Genomic DNA, 27,573 nt, shown 5'->3' on the forward strand with positions numbered 1-27,573 from the left:
GCACACTGTACTGTACATCACCAGAGGCAATATGAGCACAATTGTCTACTGCTCAACACATGTTGTGAGACTGGTGACTCACTGTCATTGTGGAAGCAGAAGCCTGGGCAACCGCTACCTGCCTCAGGTCATACGTGATTGACACATACAGTGACCTATCACTAAATAGATTCTCTCACATAAATGATGACAGGTTAATTGTCCCTTGAAAGTTCGCTAGGAGAACATTTAAAGTCATTAAAGTAATATTGGTGAGATGTGTGTTTAGTGATCAGTGTGTATGAAATGTGTCACATGTATATAGTGATTAGTGTGTATAAGGTGTGTGATTTCTGTGAGTCTGTCATTTGTGACACCAGTGTGACCTGTGTATAATAATCAGTGTACAGATAGAGCAACTCTCATTGGAGCTGCTCCTGGCGATAGAATCCACAATTGCTGGAGTCTTTGTCATTAACAATGTTTACATTTTCCTTGAAACAATGTGTAGCGTTGGTGTAGTGCATCCAGTGCTGCAGACTACGGAAGTCTCACACGCCTTGTTGGGTATTCCAGAAGGGGGAAGGGGATCTGCCTATTTTGTCAGTCCTGGGCCCCACAATTTCTGATGACAGCCATGCATACAGTAGTTGCCTGTCAATACTTCTAGTGCTATTAATTATGTTCAAGGCAGGGCATGTCAGCTTGTCTGTCATTACTATGGAGATGTTGGAGCCGGGTCATATTTGTGAATAGATCTCCAAGAATGCATAAGACTTGTGGTCAGGAGTGACGCAAAGGAAATGATGAATTGAAAATGATAACAGTGGGATTACATTCCGAAACTTGACAGTAGGATGCACGCTAAGTAGTTGAACAGGTCACACACCTTAAAGTTTACGTAAGTGGAATAGCAGGATTTATTGTGTAATATGTTATAAAATGGAAGGGTGTGGAAACAAATTTATTTAACAAAAATGTGTACTTAATTAGGATTAATTAACTTTCTAACCAAAGATTAGAGAGAGAAACCCCGGCATACAGTACGTAGAGTATTGTCTATTTCAAGCTCAGTGTGACTCAACAAAACAGACCACAGCAAATAGTAGCTGAATAATCCAGTGGCTTTTGTAAAGATACCAGGAAGACTATAGTATTGCTCAGTAGCTATAGAACACCCCTGAGAGGCTTTTATGGAAAAGCATTTTGCTGTGTTTACACACTTCTTTTATCATCCAACCGATGGTGAGCAATTGTGCAACCTAAGTCCATGACTCCTGTCTGTTGTAGGGTCCCTAAAGTTCCCATAAACATAGGCGAATCTAGAGTTATGATAATGGATGGTCCCAGATCTAGACATAACAGCAAGGGGACCTATGCGCGGCGCAGCCGCGCCACAAAAGGGGGCATGGTCTTGTGTAAAGGAGGCGTGGCATCACAAAAAGGGGTGTGGTATTACACTTTAGACCATACACAGTAATGCCCATTACACATTTTAGCAAACTCCGTAATACCCATTAGGCATAAAGCCACAAGCCGTAATGCCAATTACACATAAGGCCACACACACCATAATGCCCATTACACATTGTGCCACACATCATGATGCCCATTACATACTATATAACAAACCGTAATGCCCATTACATATTTGCCACATAAGTGCTGAGCGGAAGCTGCAGGGGTGACAGTCATTGACAGCTGGGCAGAGAGCAGGGGGCTGCCCGGCTGTATTCAGAGCACTGCAGGTCACGGCTGTTTGAAATAATACCCCTTTCACAACAGAAAATGCAGGGATTTACCCGGGAATATGGTCCCAGGATCATGCAGGGACATTCCCAGGCTGACCCCTTACACACCAGCCTAGTCCCTGCATTTTCTGGTGTGAGGGGGAGAGACAACTACTCCCCTCTCCCTACCCCCCTTTAGCCAACCAGCTATATCTTCGGAACCAACTGACCCATTTACATGAGACCAGTATCATATTGAAGAACTTTTGAGTTGGCTTCGAATGATTTTGGTCCCGTGAAACTGGGCTGTTTGGTTCCAGAGAAATCTGCCCTCAAAGAATATAAACAGTCATGAAATTACATAACCCATATGGATCCAGCCTGGTATCAGATTGAAGGCCCAGCGATTTGGGTTCGACTGAGATCAACCTTGAGCTTCAGTGATGCCGAAGGGGGAACTGGCAGCCGTTGAACTAGGTGGGGGTCAGAATTAGCGGGTCCCATGTTATCCTATAGGGAAAACGTTCCAGCTTTGCCTGGCAGTATCTCCGGTTTCCAGGGGGCTAGATACACGTGGCTGGGCTCATTGGAAAGCCCCATCCCTTAGCTACAAAATGGGCTAATGGGCACCCCTGGACCACCCCCTAGATTCGCCTATGCCCATAAAGATTGTTTCACTCCAGTGAATTCTACAAGCAAAACTCTTTTTTGCTTAACACTGACTACTGTCTCCATAGTTGTGTCATTCAGACCCCAGATGTAATCATTTTAATTAAGTACAAATTGGTGCTGGGACTTCTGTAGTTACATGTAAGAATACCTGTGGCTTTAGTGACAAGTATGACCACCATTTACAAAGAAAATCATAGTTCACAAATCTGACTAATCTAATTCACTAGTAATACTGCATATATTTTTTTTGTTTTACTTCTGCTATATATTAGTTGTCTGTTTTATATTCCAAATGGTAGAAGATGTAGAAAATACAAATTGTATTCCTTGTTTATACTGTTTTTAGGAGGATATACCACAAATTTCCTTTAAAAAAAACAAGCCACTGAGGCATGTGCCCCATACAGTAGAACATGCTGTTTTGTCCTGTACAGGAAATGTACTGTGTAGCTACAGCTATTCCAGGGATGCATTGCTCTTTGCTATGAGCAGGGCTGTTACATACAAATGGAGCTCCTCTCATTCTTGCTCAGCTCTCGCCAGAACGTCCCCGCTGGCGAAAGTCGGTGGAGAGGGACTCCATCAGACTGGGACACGTGTGCGTCTCATGCGCACGTGGGTCCCAGGCTCTCGGCGGCCGGACCCTGCCTGTCTCCACTTTAGGGAGCCAGGCAGGGTTAGGGAGGGTGTGGGGGGGGGGGGTGTTTGGGGCAGTGATGGGGTCCATCGATGGTGGCAGCAGCAGGGAGCGCTGTCACCACGGACGTGCGAGCGTCTCATGCACGCGCCCCCTGGTGGTGGCTGGCAACTGGTGGGGGCTGGCATTGGAATTGCTAGCCCCTGCAAAGATGAAATGCACTCCATCTGTACATGCAGTTAGTTCATTCACTATGGTGTATGCACCAGTCTTTTCCCATCATATGAAGACTCTGTTCCTGGACTTCCCTGGTAACCTGTGGTGAAACACCTTTCTTATCAATTACCTAGCTCCCAACAGGTGATGGCACTCACACATTACCAGGGAAGTCCAGGAAAAGAGCATTTTATCCCTGAAGGTAGGCAACCCTGGGATAGAATTGTATTGGTAAGTTTCCCCCTTTAAGTTTTCATTTGAGACCCTTAAGCAGCCCTTACACGCTGCTATGAGGGCGTGCTTTCCGTGCTGTACTAGCACGGATCATATTGCGGTGCATTGCCTGTGCACACGTTGTGCATGCAATGCGATGCAATGTGGTGAAACCTAAGTACAAAAAGTATGTGCAAGCACATACTTTTCGTACTGTGCGATGAGGTGCCGCGGGAGCGCACACCTCAAAGCACACATCGGGACAGCCCGCATAGCAACGTGTATGGGCAGCATTACAGTGGCTATGCTATTATAGCAAGCATAAGCTGCCTTCCTGATAGAAAACTCTGACTTAATGGGAAAATTGCTTACATTCCATATATATATATGAAATATAGTGGCAGAAACATTTACAGTGATGCAAGATAAGTTTCACCATGCAGTCCCTCATTTAATAGATTGCTAAATTACTGACTAAACTCATGCTCTATTGCACTGGGAATGATCTGGATTTAGCATACATTGTGTATCTGAATTGTTCATTTCTTGACTTGGTATGTGTGGGTGTGATGTGAAAGTCATTGAAGCAAGACTTCTTTAATGAGTAAATGAGAGCGACTTCTGCCAAGGTATGCTTGCTTACAAGACTGTACAAGACACAACCCTGAGCAATCTGTGTTTAGTGTGATTAGGAGAGAGAGAGAACAGGTGTACAACAATGATGAATCAAGTGTTTGAGCATCTCTTCAAATAAATACCCTGCAGGTGTCAAGTGCATCCTTTCATTTTGAGAATCATTGTGAAACACACATAGAGCGTACAGGCCATGCTGTACATTTGTCTTGCAATCAGTTCAGATAACCACAGCTGGCGCAACCAGAAGCCTTCCATATCATCAGACACAAAATAGTCCACTCCCAAATAATTAGCAAAAACAGGTGCAAGTGAAAGCGATTATCTATGAAACTGTGTTAATAGAAAATATCATTTTGATTTGGATGTAAGTCTACTTTTTCTCAAAGAAAGCTTGGCTTTCATACTTATCCTGGACAAAATGTTCTCTAAGTTTCAACTATAAATGTAATGTTCTTTGCCTGATTTTTCCTGGTCCATAATTCTCTGTTAAGTCCTTGTCAACATTTGAAATTAAAATGCTGAAAGTACTACACAAAAAACTGATGCAGGTGCAGTTTGCAATCCATACTATGTAACATTGCAGCATATTATACAATTAAATATCTGTAAGAGGTTGTTAGAATAAATTTGTCCAAAGATATGGATCTGCCCAACAACGTCCAGGTCATCTCTATCGGGCAGGTCCCTTGAGTGCTGGGGTTCATGTCTTAGACGCAGGGCACACCCAAACCAGAACAGCCAACACACCCCCAGGCCATCAAAGAAATAAAAAGATAGAAGTGATAAAGTATCAGTTGTGTGAAAACTGCTATTCCTTGCTAAGATTAGTGCGAGACAGATCACTTTTGATGAATTTGGATTTGGCTGATTTGGATTTGTTGTCTGTCTTTGGGTTTGCCAAAAATTTACAAAAAATTATTATTAACATTCATAACTAATTTCCAGTCAGTTCCAGTAACTTTTGACTACTTAGCTCACAATATTGTTTTAACCAATATTGGTCAAAAGCTGAAGTGAGGTGGCTGATTACTAAGTGACAAAGCAGTGGCACAAACACACAGCTGATTATACTGTAGCACATCTATAAAACATTGTCACATGACAGTGGCAGAAATTAAAGTTGGTGCAAGATGGAATTTTAATTGGGCCCACCAACCTTATAGATGCACGAAAACAAAGCGCACCAAACAGTACAAATTATATACTGTATATATATATATATATATATATATATATATATATATATATATATAGAGAGAGAGAGAGAGAGAGGTCTTGAGACTAGGCTGCACACTTACAAATTCAGTTGGGGAGTGCATATTAATGGCATAATAAAGTGCATAAAACAGACACAAAAAGTCATGAAAAAAGAGAGGGTGTACTTAGCATCATGGTAAGTAAGAGTATTCCACCCATCAGGTCCCGCATACAGTCCCGCTGACAGCTGTTTCGGTGCTCAGAGATGCACTGTTAGGCACGAGGTGCCGGGAACCCAAGGTGGAGGTGTCGACACGGCTCAGACGTGCTAGGAGACCCGGTAACTTTGAAGGTAAATGGGTCCTAGCTGGTAATCATCACCGGTCGACATGGGCCACAGCGGGACCGATAGGGTAGTGAAGAGAGATAGCCCTGGAGGCCCACTGGGTAATAGCGAGGATAAGTGCCTGACCAGGAGGTGGAGATGATCAGCACCGGTAGGGAGAAAACTGTCTCAGCCCCTAACTCCGTTGCCACCCTGTACGTCCACCGGCAGGTGCAGAGGCCCTAGATCTTCTCGCACGGCAGCCACGTTTGAAGCACGGGTTAAGCCTGTACAACTCCGGTGCCCTCCAAAGCGTCTTAGGTGGTGGCGACAACGTACCGTTGGAGGAACAAGGTGGACAAGGGGAGAACTGACTGGATGACCCCGGTGGCCGAGACAGGTGACAGGGAGACGGATGATGGTAATGAACGGGATGCCCTGATAACCCCTAAAGTAAGTAAGCTAGAACTAACAACAACAAAAATAATAAACCACGGTACAGCAGGAAAATAATAATAAGGAGTGAGTAACGATACCACTCCGGGGCGCAAGGCATATAGCAGGGATGCTCCCGAGGAAGCTGCAGAAAGCCGGAAGTCAGGAAAAACTGCACAGGTCCTCTGAGCTGCAGGATCCACCGACCAGAGGCAGGGAGAGCAATGTGGGTCTAAGGTCTGGAGAGCCCACGGATAGGATGCAGGGAAGAAACTGCGGTATTGAGCTGGGGAACGGGAGAGACACCACAGGGTGCCTACACGATACTATAACCAGCGTAATACTGGCTGAGCAGTGGCAATTTATGAGAGAGTGTGCGCACAGCACACTGTAAGGGACGCGCCGTGATGACGCGGAGAGGACAGACGCCGGGCGGCAGCGGGACGTGGTAGCTAAGCAACGCCCCGAGGCTCGGACGCCGGGCGTGACGTCACCGACGCTCGGGACGTTGCCGACGCTCGGGGCGTTGCCGAGCAACGTCCCGATAGTCAGAGGACCGCCCGCCGTGCACCCCGGAGGACGGGGAAGCGGCTGCACGGTGGCGGCCTCTGACAGTACCCCCCCTTGAGGAGAGGTCAACCGACCTCTAAATCCGGGCTTGTCAGGAAAAGACTGAAAAAACCTCCTTTTAAGTGAAGGAGCATGGAGATCCTGATCAGCGACCCAAGACCTCTCTTCAGGTCCAAAACCCCTCCAATGCACTAAAAAGAAGATCCTCCCTCTGGAAGTCTTGGAATCCAGAATGGAATCAACCACATACTCCTTTTGGCCACGACGTAAGATGGGCACTGGCCTGCGAATAACTGGCTGGAGAGCAGGTTTGAAGAGAGAGCAATGGAAGGTGTTATAAATCCTGAGAGAGCGGGGCAGCCCCAATTTAAATGCGACCGGGTTAACCTTTTTGATAATCCTGTAGGGACCGATGAAACGTGGGCCCAATTTGCGTGAGAACTGCCGGAGCTTGATATTCTTGGTAGAAAGCCAGACCCAGTCTCCAACCTTGAACAGGCACGGTCTCCTGTGGCGGTCAGAGAAGTGTTTGGCTGACATGGCAGCAGAGAGGAGCGCTCCCCGAACCATGCGCCAAATCTTTCTCTTAGAAGCCACCCACCTAGAATTACCCACTTTGGCATACGTGGGAAAGAAGGAATTCGCTCTAGGGTGGAAACCGTAATTGCAGAAAAACGGAGACTTTCTGGTGGCGGCATGCCAAGCATTATTATAAGAAAACTCCGCAAAAGGCAAATTCTCAACCCAGTCCCTTTGGGTTTTGGAAACGTAACATCGTAGGAATTGTTCCAAGGATTGGTTAACCCGTTCCGTCTGACCATTCGACTGTGGGTGAAAAGCAGTCGATGGACTAAGTTTAACTTGCAGGGCTACACACACCGTTTTCCAAAAACTGGCAACGAACTGGACACCTCTGTCCGAAACAATGTCGGAGGGCAGCCCATGAGCACGAAAGATATGGGTGATGAATAAGGAGGCTAACGTCTTAGCCGAGGGTAAGCCCTTGAGGGGTACAAAATGTGCCATTTTGCTAAATCTGTCAACCACAACCCATATGGTATTAAGACCAGACGATGGTGGTAAGTCCGTAACAAAATCCATGGAGATGTGCGTCCACGGTTTATCAGGCACAGGTAACGGAACTAGCTGCCCTATGGGGGAAAGGCGAGAAGATTTGTTCTGAGCACATGTGTTACATCTGGACACTAACTGCTCCACCTCTCTTCTCATCTCTGGCCACCAGACAGCACATGACATTAAGGAAAGTGTCTTAGAAACCCCCGGATGGCCGGCGGATTTACATGAATGAAATTCTGAAAAGACCCTTTCACGGAGCTTCTGGGGAATAAATAATTTACCCTCCGGAGTGGTGGCAGGAGCCGAACATTGGGCCAACAGCACCGAATCCAGTAGTCCTTGAGTGAGTCCAGCCAGAATGCATGAAGGTGGAATAATAGGATCGGGACGAGACACTGGATCTTGCATGGCCGCGAAACTCCTGGACAAGGCGTCCGCTAAAACGTTTTTTGCCCCAGGTCGATAAGTAATTAAAAAATTAAACCTGGCAAAAAACAGAGCCCACCTAGCCTGCCTCGAATTCAACCTCTTGGCTGAACGTAAATATGCCAAATTTTTATGATCTGTAAAAATCGTGACCTGATATTTGGCCCCCTCCAACCAATGCCTCCACTCCTCTAAGGCACATTTGATGGCCAGCAATTCCCTATTGCCAACATCATAGTTGGATTCGGCCTCAGAGAATTTCCTAGAGTAGAACGCACAAGGATGCAGCAAGCCATCAAGTTTGTCCATTTGGGAAAGGACCGCACCTACGCCAATCTCTGATGCGTCTACCTCGAGGATAAAAGGGAATTCGGGATCGGGGTGTTGAAGGATGAGAGCAGAAGAAAATGCCCGTTTGAGCTCTTTAAAAGCCTCAATGGCAGAACCAGGCCAAGATGCAGGATCGGCTCCCTTCCTGGTGAGGGCAACAATAGGGGCGACAATATCCGAGAAGTGCGAAATAAACCTCCTGTAGTAGTTCGCAAAGCCCAAAAACCTTTGAACCGCCTTCAAATTCGAAGGTTGCACCCACTCCTGAATGGCCTTAAGCTTGGCAGGATCCATGGCGAAACCCTTGGGAGAGATAATGTAACCAAGGAAAGAAATGGAATCTACCTCGAAGTCACATTTCTCGAGTTTGGCAAACAGATTATTCTCCCTAAGCTGCTGAAGCACAGCCCTGACATGCTGACGATGATGATCCAAAGAAGAAGAATAAATTAAGATGTCGTCAAGATACACCACAACAAAAATGCCTAAAAAGTCCCTGAGGACATCATTAATGAGGTCCTGGAACACGGCGGGTGCGTTGGCAAGGCCGAACGGCATGACTAAATACTCATAGTGGCCTGAGTGAGTGTTGAACGCCGTCTTCCACTCATCTCCCGCCTTAATGCGGATGAGATTATAAGCTCCGCGTAAATCAATTTTCGAAAAAACCACAGCTGCACGCAATTGATCAAAAAGAACAGAAATCAACGGCAACGGATAGGAATTTTTTACCGTAATATCATTTAACTGACGAAAATCAATGCAGGGACGTAAGGTCCCATCTTTTTTTTTAACAAAAAAAACCCCTGCTCCAACTGGAGATTTAGAGGCTCTGATGAAGCCTTTTTTTAGACTCTCCTCCACGTACTCCTGCATAGCCTTCTCTTCAGGCAAAGACAAAGAGTACAATCTACCCTTGGGTAATTTAGAGTCGGGTAACAAATTAATAGCGCAGTCATACGGGCGATGCGGAGGAAGACAGTCCGCCTCCTTTTTAGAAAAAACATCTGTGAATTCTGCATACTGGGCAGGTAACCCAGCAGGAATGGAAGTGGTGAGAAGAGCTGGAAAACTGATACAATGCTCAAAGCACTCCTTACCCCACCGTATCAATTCCCCAGACCGCCAATCAAAGACCGGATTGTGTCTTTTAAGCCAGGGAAGGCCAAGCACAATTGGTGTAATGGGACACTGAAGAACAAAAAACTTTATGCTCTCCGAATGGGAGAGTCCAACTCGGAAATCCGATAATTCAACAAAATGAGTGATTGCTCCACCGAGCAGGGTATTACCGTCTAAACCGCAAACGGTGAGCTGGGACGTCAACGGTTGCAGCGGTAATCCCATATCAATAACAATTTTACTATCCAAAAAATTGGCTGCGGCGCCAGAATCCACTAACGCCTTACCCTCCCAGGAACGGAAACTAATAGGGATAAACAACGAATCAGATGGGGAAAACAATGAAAGGCCCGAGAAGATACTCCCCATTACTTCTGGGCTCTGCCGTTTCCCTGTAACAGCGGACATTTGTTTAGGATATGATCCTTAGATCCGCAGTACATACATAGCCCCAGGGAACGTCGTCGGACCTTCTCCTTGGGAGTCAGCCTAGAAAATAACCTGGTAGCCCCAAGCTGCATAGGTTCACCCAGGTCTGGGGGAGCCTCCTCTGGGAGCTCAAAACTGGGTAAGGCTTGAGCCTCTTTTTCGAACCGCCTCTCTCTAATTCTCCGATCGATACGTATGGCTAGAAGGATTAATTTATCCAAAGAGGAAGGAGAGGGATACTGTACCAAACCATCCTTAACGTTATCCGCCAGACCTAGGCGAAACTGACTCCGTAAGGCTGGATCATTCCACCCAGAGTCGGCGGCATAACGTCTAAACTTGGCGCTGTACTCTTCGGCAGAAAGATGACCCTGTTTAAGGGCTCTAAGATAAGCCTCAGCGGAGGCTGATCTGTCAGGATCGTCGTAAAGGACTCCCAATGCCTGAAAAAAGGCATCTACCGAGCGGAGAGCAGGGTCGTCTGGAGCCAGACTAAAGGCCCAAGACTGGGGGTCACCCTGGAGAAGGGAAATCACAAGACCCACTCTCTGTTGCTCGGAACCTGAGGAGTGTGGTTTTAACTGAAAAAATAACCTACAACTCTCTCTAAAATTTATGAAATGGGGCCTATGACCTGAAAACCTATCAGGGAAGTTAACCTTGGGTTCCTGATGAGAAGCCCCTGGTGGCTGAGCTGAGAATCTGGTCTCTACCTTAATCGATAAATCCTGTAACTGTTTGGTCAGGAGCGAAACCTGATTGGCCAGAGCTTGGGCCGCATTGGGATCCATGACGACCAAGCAATAATAAATGAAAAAATAGCGGTATGGGAAACCCAAAAATGGCAAGTACGGGAATATGGACCGTTCACTGCAGTGGTGAATGGGCCCACCAAACTATTGGCTGGTTATACTGTTAGGCACGAGGTGCCGGGAACCCAAGGTGGAGGTGTCGACACGGCTCAGACGTGCTAGGAGACCCGGTAACTTTGAAGGTAAATGGGTCCTAGCTGGTAATCATCACCGGTCGACATGGGCCACAGCGGGACCGATAGGGTAGTGAAGAGAGATAGCCCTGGAGGCCCACTGGGTAATAGCGAGGATAAGTGCCTGACCAGGAGGTGGAGATGATCAGCACCGGTAGGGAGAAAACTGTCTCAGCCCCTAACTCCGTTGCCACCCTGTACGTCCACCGGCAGGTGCAGAGGCCCTAGATCTTCTCGCACGGCAGCCACGTTTGAAGCACGGGTTAAGCCTGTACAACTCCGGTGCCCTCCAAAGCGTCTTAGGTGGTGGCGACAACGTACCGTTGGAGGAACAAGGTGGACAAGGGGAGAACTGACTGGATGACCCCGGTGGCCGAGACAGGTGACAGGGAGACGGATGATGGTAATGAACGGGATGCCCTGATAACCCCTAAAGTAAGTAAGCTAGAACTAACAACAACAAAAATAATAAACCACGGTACAGCAGGAAAATAATAATAAGGAGTGAGTAACGATACCACTCCGGGGCGCAAGGCATATAGCAGGGATGCTCCCGAGGAAGCTGCAGAAAGCCGGAAGTCAGGAAAAACTGCACAGGTCCTCTGAGCTGCAGGATCCACCGACCAGAGGCAGGGAGAGCAATGTGGGTCTAAGGTCTGGAGAGCCCACGGATAGGATGCAGGGAAGAAACTGCGGTATTGAGCTGGGGAACGGGAGAGACACCACAGGGTGCCTACACGATACTATAACCAGCGTAATACTGGCTGAGCAGTGGCAATTTATGAGAGAGTGTGTGCACAGCACACTGTAAGGGACGCGCCGTGATGACGCGGAGAGGACAGACGCCGGGCGGCAGCGGGACGTGGTAGCTAAGCAACGCCCCGAGGCTCGGACGCCGGGCGTGACGTCACCGACGCTCGGGACGTTGCCGATGCTCGGGGCGTTGCCGAGCAACGTCCCGATAGTCAGAGGACCACCCGCCGTGCACCCCGGAGGACGGGGAAGCGGCTGCACGGTGGCGGCCTCTGACATGCACCTTCATCATGGGCATGGATACACAGTGCTCTGGCAACCCCATATATACCTTTAATAATTAGCATGCTGAACCTACTCACCTGTCCACGCCGATCTCCCGCCAGCCACGTCATCAGGAACAGACACGCTGCTGGCGCACAATCACCATGGCAACAGTATCGCACTGAACAGACGCCGTGCTCAGGCGGAAGTGCGTGAGTCGGGAGGTTGTTATGGCAACCCGTAAAACATCCGGGTGTATGCAAGCTGGGCTGAAATGGAGAGAAAAAAAACAGCGTAATCGTTCACAGTGCCAGCGCGCGGCGGCGGGAGGGGAGGTAGCAGGACGTCCGCGACCGCGTCATCGCGGGTGCGCGCGCCGGCTCCTGCAATGTCTGTCACAGGGGGACAGGGTTCCCCCACACCCAGAAGCGGCTCCCCGGCTCAGCAGGGCTCTGCTGTGAGCGGGGAGCAGGCAGCTTCCTCCGCACACACAGGGCACCCAGCAGCGAGCAGCGCTGCTGGGGACAGCACTTTGGCGCCATCTACTGGCGTACTCACGCCAGGGCAGGCTGGGGATGCTGTAAATGTCACCCCGCGCGCATCAGGCAGCGGGGTGAGTGCCAGCGGGGCTTCGCGCAGTGGGGGGGATGGGGGGGTGCCCCCCAGGACCAGTGCCCCATTGGCGCAGGGGCAGGGTAGCCCGCTACAGGTCATAACCGGGGGCCCCACATGGAGCCCTCTGCAGGTGAACACAGGGGGTCAGCGCGGCGCAGGTCAGGCGGCTCTGGCCTCCCTGGCAAACATCATGGCCCCGGTGAGGGGGCCGCTCCTCCCCTTAGGCTGGGTCGGTGGCCGTGGGGGCGCTTCCGTCGGCGGCCGGGTAGATGGCGGTGCCGCTCCCTTTCAGGATTGGCAGGCCCCGCAGCAGCAATGGCATCAGGGCCAGCAGCCCTTCCATACGGCCCCTCAGGGTTTCGCCGGGGCTCCGGCTGGGCAGGGGGGACCACAGGGTTTTGGCCACGCCGGGTTCGGGGCGGGCCAGCAGGCCTATATGCACCCCCCCTTGCAGCAGCAGCAGCAGTGGGTGTTTTCAGCCCCAAATGCAGGGGGGTACTCGGGGTATCCCATGCCTAACACACAGTATGGGCCCTACGCGGGGACCCAGCCGGCCCCTTTCCCTTACTTCCCCCAAACAGCTGGGCCTGCTGGGGGGTTTCACGGGGGGTATTTCGGTGGGGCATGGCAGGGTGCGAGTGCACCAAACACCCAGGTCCCGGGTGGGCAACAGCAGCCGTTTCAAGGGGTGGGCTATACACACCCCAGCATGTACACCCAGGCTCAACAGGTCAACCAGGTTTATGTGACTGGGGGCCCGGGGAGCTCTGGTACAACAGCAGGGGGATCAGGGAGGGTGACGGGTTCAGGATATGGTCCTAACGCTGCCCCTCTATCTCCCGAGGTATCCTCAGTCGGTGGGGCGAGTGTCGTGTTCGGAGGGTCGTCTCAAGAGGAAGACACAGAGCGGTCCAGGAGGGCTCCTGAATCTCGACCAGCAACACCAGTGGCGGCTCCAGCACCAGCCAAGGGTCCAGCACCCGCTGCCCTGCGGATCGAGACCACGGCTTCCACGTCCAGGCCAGAAGCATCTACTTCCGCAAGGCCGGTGGCCACGCCGCGGGTAGACCCCGTGGTTCAAGGCGAGGCTTTAGGAGACGGTGAGCATGATGATACTTCTGAGTGTGCGTCCTCCTCCTCCCACTCGTCGGCTAGCAGTGATGAGTCTGGGTCCCCCAAGCGCCCGCGCAAGTTTGCAAAAATGGTTGCGCGCGCGGTAGCGAAAAAGGTGGGGGGCACTAAGCGGGCTAGGAAGGAGGCGGAGCAGGAAATAGTTCCCCCGGCAGGCGATATGGTCCATTGCACCAATACCGCCGTGTCTCGGGGCTTGCGTAAGGGGGTAAAAGACAAAATCAAGAGGGGAAAGTTTGTCGACTTTTTCACGCTAACTGTCGACATGAAAAAGGATTTTGAGGCAGCCAAGAAGGCAGGGAGCGGTAGTGAGGCGGCCTTTAAAGGCTTCCACAATTGGCTTAAAGGTTTCCTGATATTCTCCTCATGTTACCTAAGCACACGGCCGGGTGAACACGGGAACGTCTTGCGCTACCTGTTTCTGGTGAACGAGACGTTCATGGACTATAAGGGTCAGGCGTGGCGGAATTACGATGAGAAATTCCGCCTCGCCCATGCTGGGTCCAGGGTCATGCCCATGGGCTGTAAGCACGTGGAGATATGGCTCGAGGTCATCGGGAAGGGGCAGCATAGCTCAGATAGCTCAGGCAGGAAGCCATTTCCAGCGACGAAACCCGGTTCCAGAGCCGGCGGCAAAGGGAAGTGCTTTGCATTTAATGAGGGCAAATGTGACAGAGGCGCCAAGTGCCGCTTCCGTCACGAATGCAGTAACTGCGGGGGGGGGGGGGGCACCCTTCCAAATCTTGCAGGTCAGCAGGCAAGGGCGGTGACCAGGGGGACGCCGGCACTGGCGGAAAGTAAGGCCCCGTCCCCAATTGTGGTAGAAGCCCTGGCCCGCAGTTTAAGGGGATACCCCAACAGAGCAGACGCACAGTTTTTATTAGATGGTTTTAGTTTCGGTTTCCCCCTCCCTATCCCTGACGGAGTCAGAGTTTCCTCCATCAGGAATCTCAAGTCCGCCAGGGATTTCCCCGATGTGGTCCGCCAGAAGGTTCAGGCTGAGGTGGCCCTGGGCAGGATGGCGGGCCCCTTCCAGGGGGACCCCCTACCGGACATGTGTTTTTCCCCCCTCGGGGTGGTCCCTAAGAAGACCCCGGGAAAATACAGGTTGATACAGCACCTGTCACACCCGCACGGCGCGTCAATAAATGACGCCATCCCAGACGAGTTCTGTAGTGTGCAATACCAACTATTTGACGAGGTGCTTGACATAGTCCGGGGTTTTGGCCAGGGAGCCCTTATGGCCAAACTGGACATCGAGTCCGCGTTTAGGCTCCTCCCCTTGCATCCCAGTTCCTTCAGGTTCATGGGTTTCAGGTTAGATGGGGGCTCTTACATTGACAAGTGCCTACCGATGGGCTGTTCTGTCTCCTTCTCCTACTTTGAGAAATTCAGTACGTTTCTGCACTGGTGCATCCAGAGCAGTACTGGATGTGCGGGCGTAGCCCATTACCTGGATGATTTTCTCTTTGTGGGACCAGGAGACGACAGCACTTGCGAAAATATATTGTCCCGGGCGGTTTCCCTGCTGGCGGAGTTGGGGGTCCCCATAGCTGCAGACAAGACTGAAGGCCCCACCAGGGTCCTATCTTACTTAGGTATTGAAATAGACTCGGCTGCGGGGTGCTGCCGCCTCCCTGAAGATAAGGTGACAAAGCTCCAGGGGTTAATAGCTGAGTGCTTACAAAGGAAGAGGATACAGCTGCGACTATTGCAGTCCCTGCTGGGATCCTTTAATTTTGCCTGCCGCATCATTCCCATGGGTAGGGTCTTCTGCCGGAAGCTTGAGAGGGCCACGGCGGGGGTACGGGACCCACACCACACGGTCAGGCTGTCGCGTGAAATGCGGGACGACCTGAAAGTGTGGTCTGCATTTCTGGGGCAATTCAATAGAGAACTGATATGGCCCACAGACCCAGAATCCAGCAAGGAGCTGCAGCTCTTCACAGACGCTGCCGGCTCCACAGGATTCGGGGCTTATTTCCAAGGTGATTGGTGTGTTTCGCGGTGGCCGCAGTCATGGATTGACAGGGGTTTCACGGTCAATCTTTTACTGTTGGAGCTGTTTCCCATTATAATATCGGTACTGTTATGGGCCACACGATTGGCGAATCGGAACATAGTGTTCTGGTGCGACAACCTGGGGGTGGTTCACGCCATCAACAATCAGAGGGCGTCTTCCCCGGAGGCACTTAGGCTACTACGTTACCTCGTGCTCCATTGCCTGAGGAACAACATTCATTTCCGAGCTAGGCATGTCCCCGGCATAGAAAACACCATAGCTGACGCACTGTCTAGGTTTCAGTTCGCAAAGTTTCGGGAGCTGGCTCCTGAAGCGTCACCCATGGGGCTTAGGTGTCCAAATCTTGTATGGCAGATCATAGAATCGGCATGACGGGTTTGGCACTGCTGTCACTGGCGCCCTCCACCCGCAGGGCTTACACGGCGGCCTGGAGGGACTGGGAGGAGTTTCAGTCGGCACCGGACATTTGCGGTAAGTCAGTCGAGGACCGGTTGCTCGCATTTGTCTGGGACCATTACATAAGGGGCAGGTCAAAGTCGGCTATGGCGGCGGCTTTGGCAGGTATCGCTTTCCACGCCCGTCTGAGAGGGGAGCGCGATCCCACAGGGTCATTTATTTTGGCAAAAGCTTTAAGGGGCTGGGCAAAGCAGCGGCCAGTGCCTCCTGACACTCGTCGGCCGATAGATGAGCGCATGCTGGGGGAGTTAGTGGCCTGTCTGGAAAAAGTGGCTGATAGCGCTTTCGAGGCGGCGCTGCTGAAGGTTGCCTTTTCATTTGCTTTCTTTGGGGCATTCAGGATCGGAGAATTAGTAGCTGCTAGTAAAAAGGCCCAGTCGGGTCTGCGGTCAGAGGATGTGGTTCTCCATGAGGACCATGTTATGTGTAGGATTCAAAGATCCAAAACCGACCAGTTGGGGAGGGGCAGTTGGGCCACCCTGCGAGCCAGTGTGGACCAAGCCATTTGTCCCGTAGCGTTAAGCAGGGACTATGTGTCCCGCAGGCCGGTTCACGCAGATGGCGTGCCCCTCACCCGATTTCAGTTCGGGGCTGTATTTCGGCGGTGCTTAACCGACTTGGGCCTGCGGGCGCAAGACTACGGGACACACTCTTTTCGCATAGGGGCTGCAACAAGCGCAGCGGCGGCGGGGCTCCCACCTTCTGCCATACAGAGGGTTAGGAGGTGGAAGTCCTCGGCTTATAAAAAATATGTAAGATTAGATAAGATAGATAAGGTAGATAAGTTGTAGTATGCGCCTGTTGCGCCAGCCCAAAAACGTAAGTTTACAATCGGTTCTGGAACGGCTAGCGTTCTGGAATCGACGGTGTGGAGTAAATTTTTTACTTTTTCCTTCGAGGTAGAACTAATTCAATTCGGCTGTCACCAAAGTTCACCGGAGGTTTTTTAAGTTTTTCACCTTCACTTGGGCTGTATCTTGCATTCTGGTTGTGTTACAGTATAATTTATATAGATGTTAACGTTAGGTTTCTTCTTTTTCAGCCCCTTCCCTTTCCTCACCACCTCGGGGGATAGTTTGGGTCGTGGGTCACTCCTATATTTTTTGGGCGGTCAGGCATCCCATGGCCACCAAGGCTTCAGGCCTCCTACGAGCCGACTCAGTCCAGTGGTTCGGGGTTAGGGGACTTCAGTGGAGTGGGCTTTATAACCTCCTGGTTACCAAGGCCCGCAGCTCAGGGCGCCCCGACACACTGATAATACACCTAGGGGGCAATGACCTGGTTAAAAATATGGGGCTCTCCCTCATTTGCAGCATAACTGCGGACCTAGAGCGCATTGCGGCCCTTTGGCCAGGTGTGCTGATAGTGTGGTCCGACATTGTCCCCCGTCTTCAGTGGCGGGGCTGCAGGAATGCAGTTGCCATGGATAGGGCAAGGCGGAAGGTTAACCACGCTGTTTCCCGCAGGGTACACGCCATGGGGGGTAGAGCAGTACGGCACCCCACAATAGTCAGGGAGGCGGCCCATCTGTTCAGGTCCGACGGTGTTCACCTGTCAGACGCGGACATGGAGGTTTTCCTGGATGACATCTTTTCTTGTATAACTCAGCATTAGGGCAGGCATGTAGGTCTAGTTTGAGGGGTGGCGGGCCTGGTCCCGGGCGACCTTGTGTTATGTCTTGGGAACCTCGGCAGTGGCGAGAAGGCGCTCTCGACCAGCAGTCGGGTGAGGTGTCAGGTGGTCACCGTGCGGTATTACCCCCCCTTGCCAGGATGGTGGGCGAGTCCCGAACTGAGCGGGGACGGTGGGCACTTCCTTGAGGTGTCCGCGCCCTACCTTAGAGGGGGCGGGGAGCCGTCACGGTGCAGGCTGTACCTTACGTAAGGGGTGTGTTTGTTAGATCGGAGCGATGCAGTCGCTGCCATTGGCATACACCTCTGACTGGTGCTGGTCTCAAGTGCTTTCTTGGCCATCCCTTTGATAGACTAACAAGGGTCATACCACCTAAATAAATAACTTGACCATTTTAAACTTATGCCATGGTTGTCTGAGTCTTATTTTTAGATAAGGTGTCCGCGTGAATTATTTCTAGGCAGTAATGTAAGGGTAACAACACAAGGCAACCAACATAATCCCTTGGGCGCCTTAGGCAAAACGAGGGCAGCATAGGCCAGAGTGCAGTTAAGAGCCCGGGGATTTGGGGGTTAAATGCAGATCGCAATGCAGCACAGAGCAGTCTATGATTCACAGGCAGGTTAGCATGTGGTGCAGCTGGGCCAATCGGCACCAAGAGGGGAGGTAGCTTAAGCGGGGTATATAGGGTCCAGCTCTGGGGTAGGAACTTCCTCTTGGAATCCGGATCCCCACCCTCCCATCCCTTCTTTTTCCTTCTTCTCTCTGGTGCTCATTGCCTTCGGGCTGTCCAAACAATTCGGTAAATTAAATTTTAGTTTAAAAAATCGGCGAGAAGGCGCTCTCGACCAGCAGTCGGGTGAGGTGTCAGGTGGTCACCGTGCGGTATTACCCCCCCTTGCCAGGACGATGGGCGAGTCCCGAACTGAGCGGGGACGGTGGGCACTTCCTTGAGGTGTCCGCGCCCTACCTTAGAGGGGGCGGGGAGCCGTCACGGTGCAGGCTGTACCTTACGTAAGGGGTGTGTTTGTTAGATTGGAGCGATGCTGTCGCTGCCATTGGCATACACCTCTGACTGGTGCTGGTCTCAAGTGCTGTCTTGGCCATCCCTTTGATAGACTAACAAGGGTCATACCACCTAAATAAATAACTTGACCATTTTAAACTTATGCCATGGTTGTCTGAGTCTTATTTTTAGATAAGGTGTCCGCGTGAATTATTTCTAGGCAGTAATGTAAGGGTAACAACACTAATTAACAATTAAAAATTGCTGGATACCACGATATTAAATAAAGCAATGTAAAGATTGGTATTCATTAAGTCCCACTGGAGTAACACTTTTGAGACGATTAATCCATTGGCATTCACGCTGTAATAGTAACTTATTACGGTCTCCACCTCGTCTCAGAGGAGGGACTTGATCAATAGACATGAACCGGAAGTCTCGTATGGTATGCCTTACAGTAGCAAAGTGTTTAGCTACCGGCGGAGTGTTACAGTTAATGGTAGTGTAGGCTTTTTTAATTGATGATCGATGTGCAGCAATGCATTCCTTCAGAAGACGTATGGTTTTGCCCACATATATCATATTGCATGAGCAAAGAATGACATAAATGACATAGCGGCTGTCACAGTTCAGATGGTGTCGGATATTATAGGAAGTGCCGTCAACAGGATTAGTAAATTTCACCCCTGTACATAGGAATTGGCAATTGACACAGTTATGACTAGGGAAGCCAATCCCGGGTCATTTTTTCAATCCCGGAATTCGGGATTGAAAAATGCCCAATCCCGGGATTCCCGGGATCCCGGGATTGGCTTCCTTTATACAAAAACCCGCCCCGCCCGCCCTAATATTTACTTACAGTTGCGGTGCGGCCGGGCGGGTGGGCGATGGAGCTGGGGGTTTAGGCAGTAAAATACAGCCTGGGTGGGTGGGCGGGCGTCTGGCGCTGGTATGGGGTTCCGAGAAGAGGCGATGCCAGGCAAGCAGGCAGCCTGGGTTGGTGGGCGGTATCATGGAGGCGGCAGGAGGTCAGCGCGGCCGCGGTGCACACAAGGATTAGGCTGCTGTTGGGCGGGCGTCCGGCGCTGGTATGGGGTTCCGGGAAGAGGCGATGGCAAACAGGCAGCCTGGTTGGGTGGGTGGGCGGTATCATGAAGGCGGCAGGAGGTCAGCGCGGCCGCGGTGCACGCAGGATGCGGCTGCTGTTATGTGGCCTGCGCAGCGTGACCTCTGACGTCGTCACGCTGCGCAGAGCCACACTGCCCGGGACGGGAGAAGCCGGGCAGCGTCTGAGCACTAGCTCAGACGCTGCCCGGCAGTCTAATCCCGAAATCCCGGGATTGGAAACTCCAATCCCGGGATTGAAATCCCGGCATTTTAGGGGCCAAATCCCGGGATCCCGCTGATCCCGATCCCGGGATTGGCCACCCTAGTTATGACATTTTGACACTCCTGGTTTGGCTTTAAGACAATGCTGATTGGTAATGGGTCCGATGTCAGAGCTAGCCAAAATGTCCCTTAGATTGTTGCTTCTCTTGTAGCAAAATAGGGTTAATGCTTGACAAAAAGGACTCATGTCTTTGTCTGTTTGCACTATACAGTATGCCAATGCTTGAGTATAGTTTTACGTATATGTGCAGATGTGCAAAAAATCTATTTTTGGATGATATGTTATCAATGTGATTTGTATCTGTATCTGTGTGAACTACTGATGTCAATTGCCGGCACCTGTGAAGGGCTTGCTAATGTGTATAAGGATCAGTGGTGGATTATGAGAGACACACCCCCTGAAGAAGTCCATCCAGTGACGAAACTAGTTGGGCGTGCCAGAATCCTGACAAGTGTGGCTGTCCTGTCGGAGGCTCTCCAGCGTATCCTGCGTGTGGTCGGTGTTGGAGGTTGAGATCTACTCGGCGTGGGCGCCATATCCAGCGGTGTCCTCCTCGCAGTGTCCATCCATTCACCACGCTGATGAATGGTGCGCTTTTTCTCCTTTCTCTTTTACATATATATATATATATATATATATATATATATATCCGGACAGGTGGCCGGCACATCCACGGCTCCAACGCTTGAAGCAATGCACTGGGTGCCTTCACCAGGAATAATGTAGTATAGCAAGGGAGTGCGGCACTGGCAGTATAATGAAGTACACGGAAACAGCAGGTAAGTTCAGCAACGTTTCAACGTCCTTTTATTAGGACATTTTCATCAGGCTCCAAGCCTGATGAAAATGTCCTAATAAAAGGACGTTGAAACATTGCTGAACTTACCTGCTGTTTCCGTGTACTTCATTATACTGCGAGTGCCGCACTCCCTTGCTATACTATATATATATATATATATATATATATATATATATATATATATATATATATATATATATATATATACAGGGCTATTTTTCAGCAGGCTCCAGCAGGAACTGAGGCCCTTATTCTAGTTCACTCTTTCTGACAAAATATTTCTTAGATGGACAAAATCATGTGCACTGCAGGTGAGGCAGGTGTAAATCCCCACCCAAATCTAATTATCTCTGCACAAGTAACACCTGCCTCACCTGCAGTGCACATGGTTTTGTCCATCTAATAAATATTTTGTCAGAAAGAGTGAACTAGAATAAGGGCCTCAGTTCCTGCTGGAGCCTGCTGAAAAATAGCCCTGTATATATATATATATATATATATATATATATACAGACCAATAATCCAATCGCGCTAGATACAGAAAGAATTAGACTATTGGCAGCCTTACCACAGTGTCCCTAGAGGGTTAGGGGACAAATACGACAATCTAAACACACAATTGTGGTATGGCGCCTAAAATTGTGTTAGTTTCAAGTCCATAAATGGTGTTTATCCAAATTGACAATCAATGAAACTGCTGTTTTTCTCCAGATATTGTTTTATTGTTTCTTAGAAGTTCACAGGAAACAGGTAAAATACTCCCGACGCGTTTCGTCTAGCAAGACTTCATCAGGGGAATACAATATACATCTAAAAATACATAAGTACTGAGTTTTAATACAATGTAAAAAAACATTAAAAAACTTTTTTTTTTAAAAACTTTTTTACATATATTGTATACAGCGGTTTCACTTATCAGGTAAAAGATTATTACAAAAGAAAAGCTATTACCAAGAAGAAATGGAAAAAAGGAAAACGAGTGGTGGTGATGATGAAAAGGATCAGAAAAATTTATATAATAATTTATATAATAAAAGTGTGAAAAATTATATATATATATATATATATATATATATATATATTTCTATTGTAGTTGAGGTAAGTGTACCTTTGTGGTGTCTAAAGGGTGTTTCCATATGTTAGTGCACCGTAGGTTTTTTTTTTTTTTTTTTAACTATTATTATTATACAAACCATCGTGTGTCAAAACACAATAATAATAATACATACCGTTCTGAGTGTGTGTTTATTAATTAACACGTAGAAAAAAGATTTTTTTAAGGTGCTTTGATCACCTAAGTGCATGAGACCTACAAATATATACATATACAAATTAGAACTAGAGAAGATGTACTCATAATTTAGAAATACATAAAATTCAAACGATAGAAATTGATAAGTATCCTACCATTAAAAATAATTGAAGACTAATTGTCTTCCCCAGTGGTATAATATCCAACAGAATCCTATAATAAGGTATTCACATGTAAATATAGTTGTACTTTTTTACACTGTTGTAATTATACATAACTGTAATGACACATACCCAAGAGAAGGTGTGGTGAATTCTCCTTTGCACTTGGGCTGGGATTATCGTCTACAATTATAATATCATCATATTAAAAATTATTGTTTTAAATTAAATACAAATATAATTAACTCATGCATATATGAACAAAGAAGAAGGGGAGAACGAAATATTTAGGTCTTTTTCCATAAGAACAAGTATACAGCTTTTAGTCCTACAGGTATAGAAATCCTGGAGTAGCATTATCCCTTACCTCTCTCTGGTGTGTCCTACTTCAACTGGGGAAGGCAGCTGAATGAGTGAGAGATCTGGAGGGGTATATATAGTGATTAGATGGTGACCTCACTTCCTCTACAAATTGATTGGTTGGCAGTGTTATAGATTAATTAGTAGCCATTTAGAGTGGTATTTATTCATTACTTTATATGCATCCTTCCTATTGTTGAAAGTGTCGTATCTAAATGTTCTCTGCATATCCTTATTAAGTGCTAAATCTACCATTACCCATAATCCATCAGGTTTACCCATAATTCCCTACGTGGGACGGGTGTAAATAAATAATATCCAAAATCCCTGGAGGAAACTGTATTAGTATAAAAGGAGAGCTCCAAATGTAAAGGGGATGGCGGGGAACCTACTCCCCTGAGTTGAATTGTGTACCTCACTCTCTGATCTTAGATCCGAGAGGAGCACAGTGTAGCGTTAAACCGCTATACTAGCGGCCGCTTACTTCCGGCTTGCGTTTCACCTAGCCGGATATGCGGTCCAAACGGTGGCCATTTTAGGTCGCTACGTGACCGTCTTTTAGAAGCCGGCTGGAAGTTATCTTCAGGCTTGCGTTCCACCTCAATAGATATGCGGTTCAAGCCGAATCCCTATTAGACAGCGGAAAAATTAGTGTTTCATAGGTACTGTGGTGCGTTCTACCCATTCTTAAAATGCTGTAAATGGCTGTATCAATGATGTATAGCTGGAAAAAGGCTTCAACATGTTAAATTTAGGATGATAGGAAATATTAAGAGATAATAATTACTCTCATTCATACCTGTAGTACTTTACAAATTAATCATGTTATATCACTTTGCACATAATATACATATATATATATATATGGAGTACAGCATCAAGTAATAAAATAGTAGTGATTGAGTCTAAATCAATACAGAATCCATAAAGTCCTTTGATCTTAGTTTAGCACATTATAGTATATTGGCTAATTTTTGAAAACTACACAGTGGATCTAATAAAGGTTTTTCAATAGGCTATTTATATTGTAATCCGAATTTTAAAGGAAGGCCGTCATTTCTATTGTCTCATTCAGACCATTCGGAATCAAAGAGTTTAGCGAATAGATCCAAAATGATTCCCTCCTAATAAGCCTTAAATCTCTATCCCCTCCTCTGGAGTCTTGTTTTACATGTTCTAAGGCGATAAACGTAAGGTCTTTAATATCGGAGTTATGTACTTTTTGAAAATGGCGGGGAACACTATGGTTCTGTACTTTATTTTTAATGTTCCGCATATGCTCCTGAATTCTCAATTTGAGGTTCCTCTTGGTTTTTCCCACATACACTAGGTTACAGCTGCATCTCAGTAAATACACTATATGCGTGGATTCGCAGGTTACTATATCGGTACAGCTTGGAAGGTTCTTAAAGTTGGATTTGACCCAATTGTACAGTCCTCTGTCGATGTGCTTGCAGCATATGCACCTATTACAAGGGTAGATTCCAGTACGTTTACCCAGGAACTGCTGTTTCGGTGGTATCGTGGGTCCTGGTTGGGGTTTAAGTTTGCTAGGTGCCAACATATTTTTCAAATTGTTGGCCCTTTTAAAGATCACTGGTGGTTTCCCTGGTAGATGCGGCCCCAAAATAGGGTCCTTAAGTAGGAGATGCCAATGTGCATCTAAGCATTTTCTTATTTTCATATGTTCCTGATTGTATGTTGTTATGAATGGTTTATGCTCTGAGAAGACAGTTGATGAAGTTTTCACTTTATCAGCCAGTAAAAATTCTCTTTCCTGGGTTGATGCCCTAAGTCTGTCCTTTTCTATTAGTGTCTTGTCATATCCTTTTTCTAAAAATTTGGTTAGTAATGAATAGGATTGTTCCCAATAAGAGTCTATAGTGCTACAATTCTTTCTTAAACGTAGAAATTGAGAATAAGGTACTGACTTCTTCCATTGGTTAAGGTGGCAGCTATCCACTGGGATGTAGCTGTTGGCATCTGTCGGTTTAAAAAATGTTCTCGTGATGATATTGTCCTCATTATTTGCTGTTAATACCAGATCCAAGTAATCAATTTCGATCTCATTCTGTTTATAGGTGAATTTGAGATTAAACTCATTGTTCTGGATCCCTTCCACGAATCGATCTGCGCTGGTCTTATCCCCATTCCAGATTAGAATGAGGTCGTCAATATACCGTTTGTAATAGACGATTTCAGGATATTTGAATCCGCTATCTAAATAGAGGGACTCTTCCTCCCAACTGTTCATATATATATTAGCGTAGGAGGGGGCTACTTTAGTCCCCATAGCGGTTCCACAGCGCTGCAGGTAATAGTGACCTTCAAATTCAAAATAATTATGGTCAAGTATAAATTCTATTCCCTCCAAAATGAATCCACTTTCCACCTCTGTTATTTGGTCATCTTTCTTTAGAACATCATTGATTGCTCTTAGGCCATTTTTATGTGGGATGCAGGTATATAGGGCTTGTACGTCAATCGTCAACCATCTGAAAGTGTCCCGCCACTGTAATTCTTTCATCTCCCTTAGGAGTTGGGTGGAATCCTTCAAGTGGGAGCGTTGATTCTTGACATATTTCTGTAGTTTCAGATCAAGGTAATGGGACAAATTGGAAGAAAGAGAATTGACTCCCGCCACAATGGGTCGTCCCGGTGGTTCTTCCCTATTTTTGTGGACTTTAGGGAGATGGTAAAACACTGGGATTTTCGGATTCGCTATGTAGATGTATAAAAATTCTTCTTTAAGGATTGCTTTATTCAAGTTGGCATTTTTCAGTAAATTCAGTAACTGGTTATTATAGTTGGACGTGGGGTCTCCCTCTAATTTAACATATGTTGTCTCATCTCCAATTAGTTTCTGGGCTTCGTTAATGTATTTGGTTTTGTCCTGTATGACCACTGCTCCTCCCTTGTCGGCCATCTTTATAATGATGTCATCATTGTTTTTCAATTGTTTGAGCGCTTGCTTCTCTTGTGGATCCAGGTTACTGACATTTTGTTTACTAGGTTTGATTTTTCTGAAGTCGTCCTTCACCGACTCAAAGAAAATGTCTATGTGGCTACCTCTCGATTCTATTGGATAATACTTGGAGGGGGGAGCCACTAGAGGTTTTTTTCTTGTGGGATCTTGTTCGAAATTTTTTGGGGGGTTCTTCAAAAAGTGTCTTTTTAATGTTAAACTCCTAATATATCTGTTTAAATCAACGAATAAGTTGAATTTGTCCAGGTGCTGATCGGGGGCAAACTTTAAACCCCTGTTCAGTAGGTTTGCTTCTGATTTAGAAAGGTCCTTCTTGGATAGGTTAATGTAGTTAGTTCTGTTGAATCCATAGGGGCATGATTTGTTCTTTTCTTTTTTGGTGAGTTTGCGATATTTTCCTCCTCTACATCCTCTGTTCTTATATGTCGTTTCATTCCTTGAGGAGAATCTAGTCTTGTATGAAGGTGGTCCCTCCTTTCTATATTCCTGAAGCTTACTTTTTTTGACTCCCCTAAAAAAGACGTGGAGGGGCGATTTCTATCTGGAGTCGGTGATCTGTAAAATCTTTGACGTCTGGATTGATAATCCCTATTGGGAGAGGAGTAATATCCATTAGATGATTTTCTTCTTCTTCTCATTTGTGGAGACTGTCTGCGATTTCTGGATCTTGAATGGTAGTAATCATCCTGGTTATTTCTGTAGACCGGTAGTTGAGATCTTACAAACACGTCATTGTCCATCCTTCTAGGTGGTCTCTCTCTTCGTTGTTCATATCTTTGTTCCCTTTTATCAAATCTCTGTGGTATATTTGATGTCCAGTCATGTATCCTTCCACTTACGTAATCGTTCTTATCTCTCAAGAATTTTTTTTGTTTACGTACGATGATCTCATCCTCCAATGTGTCCAATTTACTTTGTAGGTCTTTGACATCTCTATGGAATTCTTCGCTTTTATCGAATTTAGTTAGGGACTTCTCCAATGTCGTAATTTGACCTTCCAATATTGTCAGTTCTTTCTTTCTTTCCTTGACTATTAAGTTGACCAAATTGTTATGTATAATTACAACCGTGTAAAAAAGTACAACTATATTTACATGTGAATACCTTATTATAGGATTCTGTTGGATATTATACCACTGGGGAAGACAATTAGTCTTCAATTATTTTTAATGGTAGGATACTTATCAATTTCTATCGTTTGAATTTTATGTATTTCTAAATTATGAGTACATCTTCTCTAGTTCTAATTTGTATATGTATATATTTGTAGGTCTCATGCACTTAGGTGATCAAAGCACCTTAAAAAAATCTTTTTTCTACGTGTTAATTAATAAACACACACTCAGAACGGTATGTATTATTATTATTGTGTTTTGACACACGATGGTTTGTATAATAATAATAGTTAAAAAAAAAAAAAAAAAACCTACGGTGCACTAACATATGGAAACACCCTTTAGACACCACAAAGGTACACTTACCTCAACTACAATAGAAATATATATATATATATATATAATTTTTCACACTTTTATTATATAAATTATTATATAAATTTTTCTGATCCTTTTCATCATCACCACCACTCGTTTTCCTTTTTTCCATTTCTTCTTGGTAATAGCTTTTCTTTTGTAATAATCTTTTACCTGATAAGTGAAACCGCTGTATACAATATATGTAAAAAAGTTTTTTAAAAAAACAGTTTTTTGATGTTTTTTTACATTGTATTAAAACTCAGTACTTATGTATTTTTAGATGTATATTGT

The sequence above is a fragment of the Crinia signifera genome, chromosome 1 (assembly GCF_055691185.1).
Source record: "Crinia signifera chromosome 1, ASM5569118v1, whole genome shotgun sequence".
NCBI classification, from domain to species: domain Eukaryota; kingdom Metazoa; phylum Chordata; class Amphibia; order Anura; family Myobatrachidae; genus Crinia; species Crinia signifera.